We start from the raw sequence: 12,534 nt of genomic DNA on the forward strand, positions 1-12,534 counted from the left end.
TGTACTGTATCTTCAGGGGATAAAAGCACTTCTATCAGATACCATTGGAGGCAAAACTGAAACACTGCAGTAGAATGCTATGTTCCCTACTAGGGAGAGAATAAAAATTCCCATAATTGCAAAGGAGTGTTAAATATCTGATTGTGCATGCTTTTTAGCTCCCATGGTGAGATAACTCAACCTGGTCCTCTTTTTTTTTAACTTCACAGGACCTAAAAGAACATTCAGCTGCAGGCTTTTGTATCGAATGCAGCATGACGCAGTGTTTTACTTTAATAAATAGTGTTAATTGTAATTTGGGGGGTTATTAGCCTTTAAGCCTTTTTTTAAATATATTTCAAATTAGGAGGATGCAACTTAGTTGCCTGAACAGAGAGGAGGAGGTGAGGAATGCAAGAGTGAAAGTTCTTGTTCAAATGCAAATATCTTAAACTGTAACTAATGGGAAGGAGAAAATAAAACAGTCCCTTCCATCACTAAACAAAATGATCTTAAATCAAAAATCTATTTACTTTTCCTGAATAGCAAGCACACCCACCACTATCAACCATCCATCTACCATCCCAGACAAGGGCAGCACAAGACAGAGTAATATAAAGGGTAAAGATGAATAGCAGGAAAATTGATGGTAGCCCTGTTGAGATTCAAGTACAGAGGAATTTGGTTGTTTACTGATCACCATTTATGGGGATTATTCAACTATTTGGTTCAAAAATTACTTTCCAGAGGCCATTCCTCATTGGTGCTGATGTGTTTGCCCTCTGCTTATACTGCTTAATGGACATTCTTGTTGTAAGAATCAGATTCAAATAATTTGATTTTCTTTGGTGTTTTCAAAGAATCTCTCACCTGCATATAAATAAGGTTCCAGTTTGAGGGAGTGCCACTTAAAAACAACTATGAATTGCCCTGCATAGACATTTAAAATGCTGCGCAGAATGTGGCTTGTCCTTGCAAGATGGAGAATTTGTCCCTAAGTGTGTGTCCGATTCAAGAAGTTCACCATTTCAGGGGTCCAGATGCAGTGATGAATCAGAAACAAGAAGAAGAAATAAGGAGTTGTACAAATCAAGCCTTTTCAAAGGTTTCCCTCAGACATCCAAATGTGGCCATACCAGCAAGGCAGGTTTTATAATCATACCTTCCCTTACCCAAAAGGCAAAGGGTAGGTGCAAACATCCCCACTGCTCACTCAATGTTTAGAAGATTTTTGTGGGTTGATATAGAACCAAAGCATTTCTCCGTTTCACCTCCGTTTTTTACCTGTTTACTTAAAGGAATATGTCACATTTACCCCATGATACAATAGCTAAGAAACTTAGGGTCTGATTCTACCACCCTCGAGCCCAACCATTCTCAGTGATACTCCTCAAGTGCTAAGGATTACTTGCATGGGCAGAGACTGCAGTGTTGGACCTAAAAGGATGAGGCTCCCAGTCTTTTGTTACAAGCCTCGAAGCCTATGTATATTTTTTTTAAAACTCTCTTTAAAAATGTTCTCTACTGGGCTGCAAATTTCAGCCTTTTTTAAATGTTATTTCTCATCTTTTATTAAAGAGCTACATCTACATTTGCTTCCAGGTTCTTGCTCTTGTCCCACAATGTGACAAGTTCACTTGTCACTGATACCATTTACACCAGCCAAAGGTTGAGATGGGGGCTTCACACAAATAATTCCCACAACAGGGAATCCTCTGCTGTACCTTGGGGACAGCTTTAAGTTACCATTGCAATTTAAAGGCTAGGATCTGGTCCCTAGTCTCTCCCCATCTCGTTGTAAGATAATAAAATAATTATTAATAATAAATACACAGTGGGACAAGTTGCAAAAGGCCCCCTGAAAATCCGAGTGAAACCATTGCAAACATACCTATCTGTACCCAACCCCCCCACACACACACACCCCACTTTTGAGATTAAAAGTGAATATTTGGTACACTGGTTTATTTTAGCTGAGTTCCTCCAAGATTGAGACCTTACCTTGCTTAAGAGCAAAGTTTTAAGGCCAGTTTATAACCCCTAAAAATAATAGATTATGACAGAGGTTCACAGCTGAAATAACCTTCCCTACAGTGGTAAAAGTAGCACACCAGCAGTATAAAATAAGGCAGCATTATTCAAAATAATTCAACAGCCATAAATAAAGGAAGTTTAAAGTGCTTATAAATTGCAGAGTCTTATTCGCTTGTGTATACAATTACATTTGCAACAGATAAAAGTCCAAAATCTCTGGAATCTTAAGTCCCTGGAGTCATTTTTTTGGATGCAAACTATAATACTGGTATGTGTAATATGCATTCTTCTCAAGATTATAATTTATGGAGTCTGGGGGAAGAGGGAAAGAGTATGTCTCTCCTCTAGCTTATTGTCAGTACTTTGCCCCAAAATGAAACACATATCAGTTATCTTGGATTTTCACATAACTGCAATTCAAAGTACAGCAGTGTGGCTTTCCCATTTTAATTAAATTGAGTCAGCATCTGAGGCCCAGTCCTGGAAGACAATGAATGTTCTCCACTTCTCTTAATTTATTAGGATTGAGGGTGTTCAGGATTTCACAGAAGGCAAACCACATGGTAGTACTAGAATCTTGCACGGCATCTCTGGAAAGTGTCAGTTACTGTGTTTAAAGAGGGCACAGTAAATATGTTAGGCAAAATTGTTAAAAGTAACTAGTAATTTTGCATGCATTAGGTTTTTAACTGGGTTCCTAACAATAATTGAGGCAGTCTTAATTACTATTCATTTTTGAAAATCTTACCACATACACATGCCCACACACACATATACACACACACCTCTCTTTACATACACATGCCCACACACAAACTAAACACATATGCTATATATGACCTAGATGGAGCAGAATAAAGGAGTAGCAAGCCCTAACTAGCAAGCTACAAACACTCATCTCCTTAGAGTTTTAGAAATCTTGCAATATTGAAGATGTAACTCAAAAGAAACTTGCTTGTGGGATGTTAGTTAATGTAACTTACCCAAAATTTTATTGACCTTGCCAAATGAGAATTGTAAGGACATGGGTCCTAAAACAAGTTCTCCAAGCATAATCAGACTTTCCTGCGGAGGCACTGATGTCTTCTTGGTGTTACCCCCACCCCTTAAGTGTAAATGTACAGTTTCTGAAAGATGTAGCATTCACAACATGGAAAAGGTAGGTCTTTCTCTCTGGTACTGAGAAGCTAGAGCATATTGGTATATTCATTTTACAGGTGGAAACAGCGGTATTAAATGATTAGCCCAAGGTCACAGAGAAAGAGCAAGAATTTTAATCCAAATTGTCTGAGTCTCAGTCCAGTTCTTTAAGCATCTCCTGTGTTTATCTACAGAACAATTACAACATGAGAGGCAGCACTATAAAATTCCCCTACAATGCCCCATCAATGCGGCTCCACTCTGACCTGGTAGGACCATGTCAAGGATTGAGAGGATTAATTAGATGTCTGTGCCTATCCAGTCCTTGGCCTCTCGTTTAGGATTGCCAATAAATATGAAGATTAATGTCAAATGCAGTAATTTTTTAGTAGTCCAACACTTATTCACTGGGAAATGGACAGAAACCAGGAAAATTATCTAGGAAGACAGCCAACAAGCTGTGAAGTGGAGGCAACTTTCAGTCATTTGTCACTCCTGTTTCTCTATGGACATCATGAAATCACCTTTTCCCTACTTTGCTGTATCCCAGTTCATCTATTAATATGGTCCTGCTTCTACATGTGAAGGCAAATAGTCTTTTCCATTGATTTCAACTAGGACTGCCCTGCCACTGTTATGTAGTGCATGATCCAAAGCCCATCGGAGTATGAACTACATGTTTTATACAGCTGTGGCAAGCCTTGCCAAAGATCAGCCTCTACCCACTGCAGTGCATTTGGAGGCATTTTGCCTTACAGAGTCATATGATCAGGGCAGTGCACTCCTACCTAGCGTCTTGTAACGGTGCCAGCTCTTAGAGCCATAGTAATAGCTCTAAGAGGTCAGTCTAAACAGTGATGTTTTTTAAAAGCACTCCATGGGGTGAGGGGGACTAAAAATAGTTTTGAACACAAATTTCTCTAATTTGTATCTAAAAAAAGAAAGTGGTTTAGCTACTTGAGTCTTGACAAGAAACCGATTCCACAGAATGTGCAAGATAATTACTGAGGATTCTAAATGAGACTTCTTGACATGCCAGATAGCAGGCTGCACATGATCTAAGAGGTTAGGAATGGGAACACAGAGTAACAAGAGATCAGAGTTTAAGGCCGGACCTCTGCTTTTAAGGGTTTACTGAGGAAGTAAAAAAAAAAACAACACATAAACCTGAAAGTCATTGCAGACTTTTATCAGGAACATGGGTCAAGGATGGGAATGACAAGCTGGAAAAGGCTGGACTACATCAGAATTTGAGCTGCTGACATCTGTATGACTTGAAGTCAATGGCATCCTCCAGGAGATCCCAGGCTAATGATTTACAGTAACAGATCTCTGAATTGCATTGCTTAGCATTTCTCTGTGTTTGCTTTTGTACAGTGGCCTTTCCCAGGACTGAATTAAGGGAATCTGATCCCCCCCTGCATCCCACCCCACCTGTTCCTGCTTCTTGGACTAGCAGCAGGTTTCACAGTTAAGATGAATGGGGCAGTTCACACCTCTTGGAGCTACTGTTTCAGGCTCTCTGCAGATTCAGGTGCATTTATACTTGGGTCATGTTTTCTAGCTTTTCTTTGCAACCATGAGGGTTGAAAGATATTTTTTTTTTACTTTAATAGAAGCTGAGATTCTGATTCTCATCATGAGAGTCCCAGAGCTGGGACCCTAGGCACAGGCCTATAGTGTGTATGCCTTAATTTGGGCCTTGTCGTTCCCTGACAATACTGAAAAGAAAGCAGACAGAGTTCCTTAATATCTGATTAAATAAATTGAGGTATAATGAAAGATTGAAAAATGCAGAGGATTATAATGAGATATGGAGATTTTCACCTCTGGATGGCCAGTTCTAACATAGTCACTTCTGGCCACTGCACACCTGATATCACTGTAGGACTAATGTTCAATGGCAAACATGAACCATGCTAGTAGCTGGCCTAGCCCCTTCTTGTGCAATATCAACATCACAAAAAAATCCAACAGCAAGATTAGCTTTAACTAGCACCCTCTCTGGTATTCTAAGTACAAAGGGCAAGGACTGAATGGACAGGAAGAATGAATTATTTCTCATGGTACAGAAGTCTCTACTGAATGAAGGTGTGTTGGACCCAGTCTTGTAATCCTTACCCAAGCAAAATTCCCACTGGCTACAAAGAACTCTGTGCCTGAATAAGAATAGTAGCACCAGCCCCATTGTCAGGGCAGCCTGGGGAAGTTTGCACTGGCACTGCTGCATACATTAACAGAGGTGGAGTCAGTCACAGGGCAAGGAATAGGCGGGAGGTTCTGCCTCTGCGCTGATCCTCTGGACATTCATGCATAATCCTGCGGAAAAGCAGTGCAATGGCTCCAGCAATTACTGCAGCCTAGAGTTCCCCAGTGGCTAGCCTCATTAGCCAAGTTCAGCAGTGGGAAGGGGATTTGGGCCACGGTAAATACACACCCACACACAACAAAGACAGAGAATCTTTTGGAATTCACATTTTGACAAATATAACTTGGAAACAATATATGAGCTGTGATGAATAAACACATGCCACACCAACCTTCAGCTTTGTAATGAGAACAACCAGGTCCAAGGGGATACAAATAGCAAGAAAGGGTAAAAAGAATAAAAAGAGAAGGGAAAAAATGGATGTCTGAGATCTTCCCCTTTTGTACTTGAGGTCACTAGCTTAATTTTCTCCTACATTTGAGTTGTTTTTAATTTCCAGGAAGACTTCTCAGATATCTTGAAACCTTGCCAAATTATCATTAAGCCAATATTTTATCTCCTCATAAAATGCTACAGCTCCTCCCCTACGCTGAACATACTGTACAGATAAATCCCAAATACAGGGGAGGGCATGAATTTGTTTTAACTATTTCATCCTTTCCCCCAAATAAGAGAAAGCTTTAGGAAGAAGTATTCCTAAGTGCCATGCACTCAAATACAACTATTAATTTCACCCTGGTTTTGTTCCTGAAAACACTCACCTTATGCAATTAATCTCTGACAACTTCCACAGAAAAAAGAAAATGAAGTTTCACCAAAAAAAAAGCTATTAAGTGTTCATGTGGGTGGCACTCACAAACACGGGACGGATCTACACGAAGGATATACATGAACAGGGTTTCATGTGATCCTTTATGTGTTATAAAGGTCCAGAAGTCCTATGGCAAAGGAAACAGGAAAAATGATAGCATACAGTCCATAGTGGTATAACTGCCTCTTTGCTGCTTATAATAGTAAGTTTGATGAGGGACACTCAGAGTTAACAAATAGGAGTTTGGCCCAAAATTGATGCCCTGGGCTATTAATGTTCAGGTGTCGCAGTACTGCCCTTTGTTAAAATTGTGCAGTTTCAGTGTAGGGTTTTTCTGTTTATAACCATTACTTCAAAAATAAACCTAAATTTGACCCACTGTAATTATTGCACCGCTTAGCACATGAGGCTGTTAGGTAAGATTCCTTGTCATTACAAAAAAAGCCTTGCACACAACACAATTGCAGGTAGATGATGTATAGGAAACTAACAGAGCTCATCTAGCCCATCATTAACTTCATTTTGAGACAGCCCCAGAGGCAAAACTTTAGCCACCAGCACAGCCAGCTGTCAATTTTGTCAAACCAGTAACATATTAGTTAACAGGGGAGCAATCTAAGAAACCAGTCATAGATCCAAATGCCCAAAAGATATTCTAGAATGTGGTAATTATGTCCTGCAGCTGCCAGGAATGTCCTCAGAGAGTTCACACATATTGGTTATACCCGTGAATCAGGACAGAATGATACTGTAGCAGCAAAAGGAGTGTTAACAATAGACAAAACTCCATTCTAACTTGCTGAGACAGTTTTCGAATTACAAGCAACAACTGGCATCGCAATTGCATACTATTTCAAAGTAGTCCCTGCCCCTTACTTTGTAAAATGTGGGCCAGAGTTAATTGTAGCTCACTGGGATAATTCTTTATTTTAAGTTTAGATATAAATTAGTGACTAGTGATATTGGGTGCCCAACCTGAGACATGTTAATATAGCAAATTTCCAGAAGCGGAGCGCACAGCACTTTCTGTGAATCAGGCCCCTTTAAAGCATATTAGGCCTGATCTACACTTAGGGGGTGGAGGGGGAAATCGATCTAAGTTACACAACTTCAGCTTCGGGAATAGTGTCTTCACTTTGGTGAGTCAACTGCTGCTGCTCACCTGTCGACTCTGCCTACGCCTCTCGCGGCAGTGGAGTACAGGGGTTGACGGGAGAGCGCACGGGGGTCGATTTATCGTGTCTAGAGTAGACACGATAAATCAATCCCCACTGGATCAATTGCTGCCCGCTGATCTGGCAGGTAGTGTAGACATACCCTCAAGCTGGGCTCACAAAGTCACTTCTGAACTTTTAAAACACATTTTTTACCGGCACCTGTGGCAAGCCATGTCTAAAGTGAAAAAAGGATCAATACAACCAAAATGACCAACTGATTTGAAATTATTATTGATCATGTCCTTGATAAGCAATGCCTTAATGTGAAAGGAACATCCCAGGTGCAGTCATCTTCCCTAAAAGGGGATGTTTAAAAATCAGTAGTAACCGGCAAACACAAACTGAGAAGTGCCTACTAAAGGAGAGAGTGAACGTCTACATATTTAAGGATAGGTTGCACCTTATCACTAGCTGAAGAGTTGAAAATGCCTGTTAATAATGGCACCAGAGGTAACCATTGCCTTAAACAACCCATAAGGGCAGGCATTAGATCAACAGATGGTGAGACTCAGGGGAACACAACACTATAGAAAGAGCTGGTCAAAAATGTTTCAACAGAACAGTTTTCCATCAGAAAATGAAGTTTTGTTGAAACTAAAATGTTTCCATGTGTCAATTTTTCCAAAAAAAAGGCAAAATGTTGAAATGATTCAACTTTCTTGTTCCATATCAATAATGTTGAAATATTTTGTTTAAATAAGGTCACGTTTCCTTATTACTTTTTCCATTTGATATGAGCGTGGAACCAAATTGTTTCTGTTAGGAAGAGAAATCAATGGAGTCAGGTGAACACTGCAGGAATCCAACAACCAGAGACCAGGGGCGGCTCTAGGCATTTTTGCCGCTCCAAGCATGGCAGCATGCAGCAGGGGGCGCTCTGCCAGTCGCCGGTCCCACGGCTCTGATGGACCTCCCGCGAGGGTCCACTGGAGCCGCCTGCCGCCCTCCCGGCGACCGGCTGAGCGCCCCCCATGGCATGCCACCCCAAATGTGCTTGGCATGCTGGGGCCTGGAGCTGCCCCTGCCAGAGACAGTGTCTTTGCTCACAGTTCCAAGCCCCTTTTCAGTCAGCACTTAGCCCAAAAGCATTCTCTCTAGGATTTCTCAGGCCCACATTCCCAGTGCTTGTCCTGACTTTGCCTAGTACTACCTTGCTGCCTTCTCTCTCAGATCCATGAACAAAATAGTAGCCAGCAACACCTCTCCAGCCGCCTGACATGTGCTTTTGTTTTGAGCAGTGCCACATGCCTATATTTGGGGGGCGGCTGCTATAATTTCAGTTATCTGGTTCCATTATGGAGCTTAACTGTTTCTTACAACTATCTTAATGAAGAGTAGCAGTTATATCTCTCTCCTTGTTTCAAAGAGGTTTCAACCCAACCCATAACAATATATAATACATTTGTTATTTTGTATTCTAATATTTCAACATTATCAAAATATGATTCAACATTATCGAAACAAAATATTTCAGTGTTTCTGAATCAACATTTTTCTGAATTTCTGTTCCATAGTTAATTTTGATTCAGAACAAACACATTTTAAAATGTCAATTTCCTATGGAACAGAAATTCTGTTTTCTGACCAGCTCTAACCACAGGTACTCCTCGCCAGAAACTAAACAATATATAACCAGCAGATTCAATCAGGAGTCATTATACTCTTATAATCATAATGGTCAGAGAAACCAGGAGAGAGCCATCCTGCAAAACATGTCATAAACTTGCCACAAGGTTGCTTTGAAGGAATTAATAACAGGGCAAAATTCCCAATTTTACGGAGATCCCAAATTCATCCAAAAAGTTTCAAAAACCAGGGGAATCACAAAACTGGAAGCTCTTGAACTACATCAAACAACAGCTAAGCTTCAGAGAAGATTCTAAGCAGAATCACTCCTGTAGAGGCAAGAGGCAACAATTTTGCCTGAACAAATTTTAAACTCAGCAGCATTGAATCTAGGAGCTTTGTGGAAGGGGAGTAACAGTCAGTGAACCCAAGAATCTAAAATGATCTACAAGTAATGTCGAATTTGGCTACCCAGTGTTTGGAAAAGCAGGACTGTATTGTAGTTGGACCATAAAGAGGTTGTGACTAAACATCAACCTAAAATTGTCAATGTTTTTTTTTTATCTCAGCATATACCAGCGGTCTAAGCCCTAGGGGCAGGAACAATTAGTTTTAAGAACGTATACACAAAATAAATTCTAACTGACCCAACGTCAATATTAAAACACCCCTCAGCACCTGAGACTAAGACACTGCTCATTCCTCCCTGCCCCTTAGGAAAATACAGGTAAATAGATAGGATTTGTAGTGGGTTTGAAGGCTCCATTGGACCCAAGGGATGACAGGACTATTCTAAGTGCTAGGCTTGAGGAAATGCCTTACCTGCAGCGGACCAATATATCTAGGGCTATCAGAGTGATCATCCCAGATGAGCCCAACTGCTGGGCTAAAACCCAAGGCAACTGTTGATCTCTAAATAGCACAGGATCCAGATTCCATCTGCACATGTAGAGAGCAGAGTGTTGGAGTCAAGAGCCACCATGGTATCAAGGATCTGGAGACAGATCCTTATACAGTTTGAGCTCTTTCCTCCTGCAGTTACTTATTTTACATTTTATGGCTTGAATTAAAGGGAAAGTAAAGGGAGGATGGCATGATGGGAAGGGGAAGAAGAAGAGGGTCTGACGAACAGAGGAAGACTTTCCCCTTCCCATCTCCTCCCCAGTCACTTACTCCCTCTCCTCTAACTTTCTCACTCCCATCCTCTCTTTCAGCACAGATGTAATTGCCAACATATCTACAGAGCATAGGAATAACAACCTTTAATTGCAATTAAATACTGAAATTGCAGTACAGCTGCGTGGTCAAAAATAGATATTCCATTTGCTGTGCCATTCATAATGGCAACAGATATTACCTGTGTCTTAACAACTTGTTCGCTAACATCTTCTGTTTTGTCAGGTAATGAGATTAGCTCTTGCTCTTTATTAGTAACTTCCTCTGGCAGAAAATTATCAAAAGTAGATACAGATGGGATTGTTTTGCTCTATCCACCTCATATCTCTTAACTTTGAATTTACAGTCAAGCTGAGTTTCTGTAGTGTAGTGATGGTGACAATCAGTTTACACCCAAAATGTCTCTAGATCCAAACAAGGCAGAAACACTTTCTTAGTGTTACTCAGAGATACATTGTGGTTAAAGTTTTCAAGAGCACCTAAGTGATATCAGAGCATAAGTCCTATTTTCAAAAGCGACTGAGGCATCATTTTTGAAAATAGGACATAGTCACCGAGGCACTTTTGAAAATTTTAGCCACTGTTTTTCACTCTATCTTACAAAACTGCTCTCTAGCTTTCTTTTCACTGGATTCAGAGTTCCATGTATTCTGTAGCTGGAAAATCAGGCTGTAAGCTCAAATGTCTTATTTTTTAAAAAGCAAAATATGTTTCCAGCATTCTGGTTGTGAAAAATACCTTGAAAGCATGGACTGTAGATGAACGGATGCAGTGTTGACTTTCTGAGTCTAGAAACAGCCCAAAGAAAGCACTGGGATGTGTGCACTTTGTCCCTGTTCAGCACAATAGTGTTGACTCTGAAACCTAAAGATGGCAATATAAATCTCAACACTAATTATTTCACTGCTGATTATTTTAGCAGAAATATCCAGCTAATGTGCATATCCCAGAAACCTCAAACTTCCTCTCATGCCTCCTGTTACTAAAAGCTCAACTACCCCCTACCCACATTCTGAACCCTTCAAATTCACCCCCAACAGCTGCCAAAAATAAAGCTGTGTGTTGTGCAAACAAATATTTGCAGTATATGGACACTGAAAATATGGAACAAATTAAAATAAACTGAATTTAATATTAAATGAACAACACAGGGACACACTGCATTTTTCCTGTTCCCAATTAAACCTATTCCCACTCTTCCCCATTAAACTGAAGCTGAGTAGAATCTTCAATCTGCTCCACCAGAGTGAAACAAAATCCACCTTACCACTGAACTACAGCTGGCAGTGACTACTGGGGATTTGATTACATTTCACACTGCTCAATGTCATTTGTTCTTTCTTGTTTTCCATCTAAGACTGAAAGTACACCAGCAGAGCTCTCCTTCATGACGACTTTGGACTGAGATTTTTGTTTATCTTTTTCATAAGTGTGCTAAACTTTATCTAGTGGTGGGCAGTATTGCTGATCCTTTGCAATAGCTGTCACTATAGATAATATCGATCAGCTGTCATATCAGAGGTTCTGCTGCAGCAGTAGAGCTATGCAACCACTGTAGTAGTGAAAGGCACCCAGATTGACTGTAGTAGTCCAGTGTGGCAGTATAGTGTTTATGCAAGAGCGCAGTTTGCATCTCTCTCTCCACAGCAGGCTGCAGCAATTCAGAGAAATAAACAGGTGCTGAATTCTGCAAGGGAAAGTGCTTAGAAATGTATAGGTGTATTATACAGAAAACGTAAAGCATCGTATTTCCATACTATCTTCACCAGAGTTTCTGTGACCCAAATATAGTGAAAGAGCAAGCAAATGAAACACAGTGCTGCATACTCAATTCCATCTAACTGATTTAGCTTTAGTTTAATAGATTTTAAGACCAGAAGGGACCATTAGATCATCTTGTCTGACCTGCAATATAACATAGGCATAGAACTCTATCATGTCTTCCAGAAAGGAAGCCAGTTGGAAGACACTGAGAGATGGAGATTCCACAACTTCCCTTGGTTCTTTGCTCCAATGGTTACTATCCTCACCATTAAAAACTGGTATCTTATTTCTACTTTGAATTGGTCTGGCTTTAACTTCCAATCATTGGTTCTTGGTATCGCTTTGTCCACTAGATTAAAAATCCCTTATATATTCAATAATTTCTCCCAGTGAAGGTCATCAGACACCATAATCAGATTACCACTTGCTCTTCTTTTAGATAAAGTAAACAGATTGACTTCCCTAAGTCTATCATTATAAGACTTTTTTTTCAGCCCTTGAATCATTTTCATCTTCTCTACACCTTCTCCAATTTTTTGAGATCCTTTTTAATATTTGGATACCAGAACTGGATGTAATATTCTAGTGTTGGTTTCACCAATGCTGTATAGATATATTTATCATATTGTAACAGCAGG

The sequence above is a fragment of the Gopherus evgoodei genome, chromosome 3, assembly GCF_007399415.2.
Source record: "Gopherus evgoodei ecotype Sinaloan lineage chromosome 3, rGopEvg1_v1.p, whole genome shotgun sequence".
NCBI classification, from domain to species: Eukaryota; Metazoa; Chordata; order Testudines; family Testudinidae; genus Gopherus; species Gopherus evgoodei.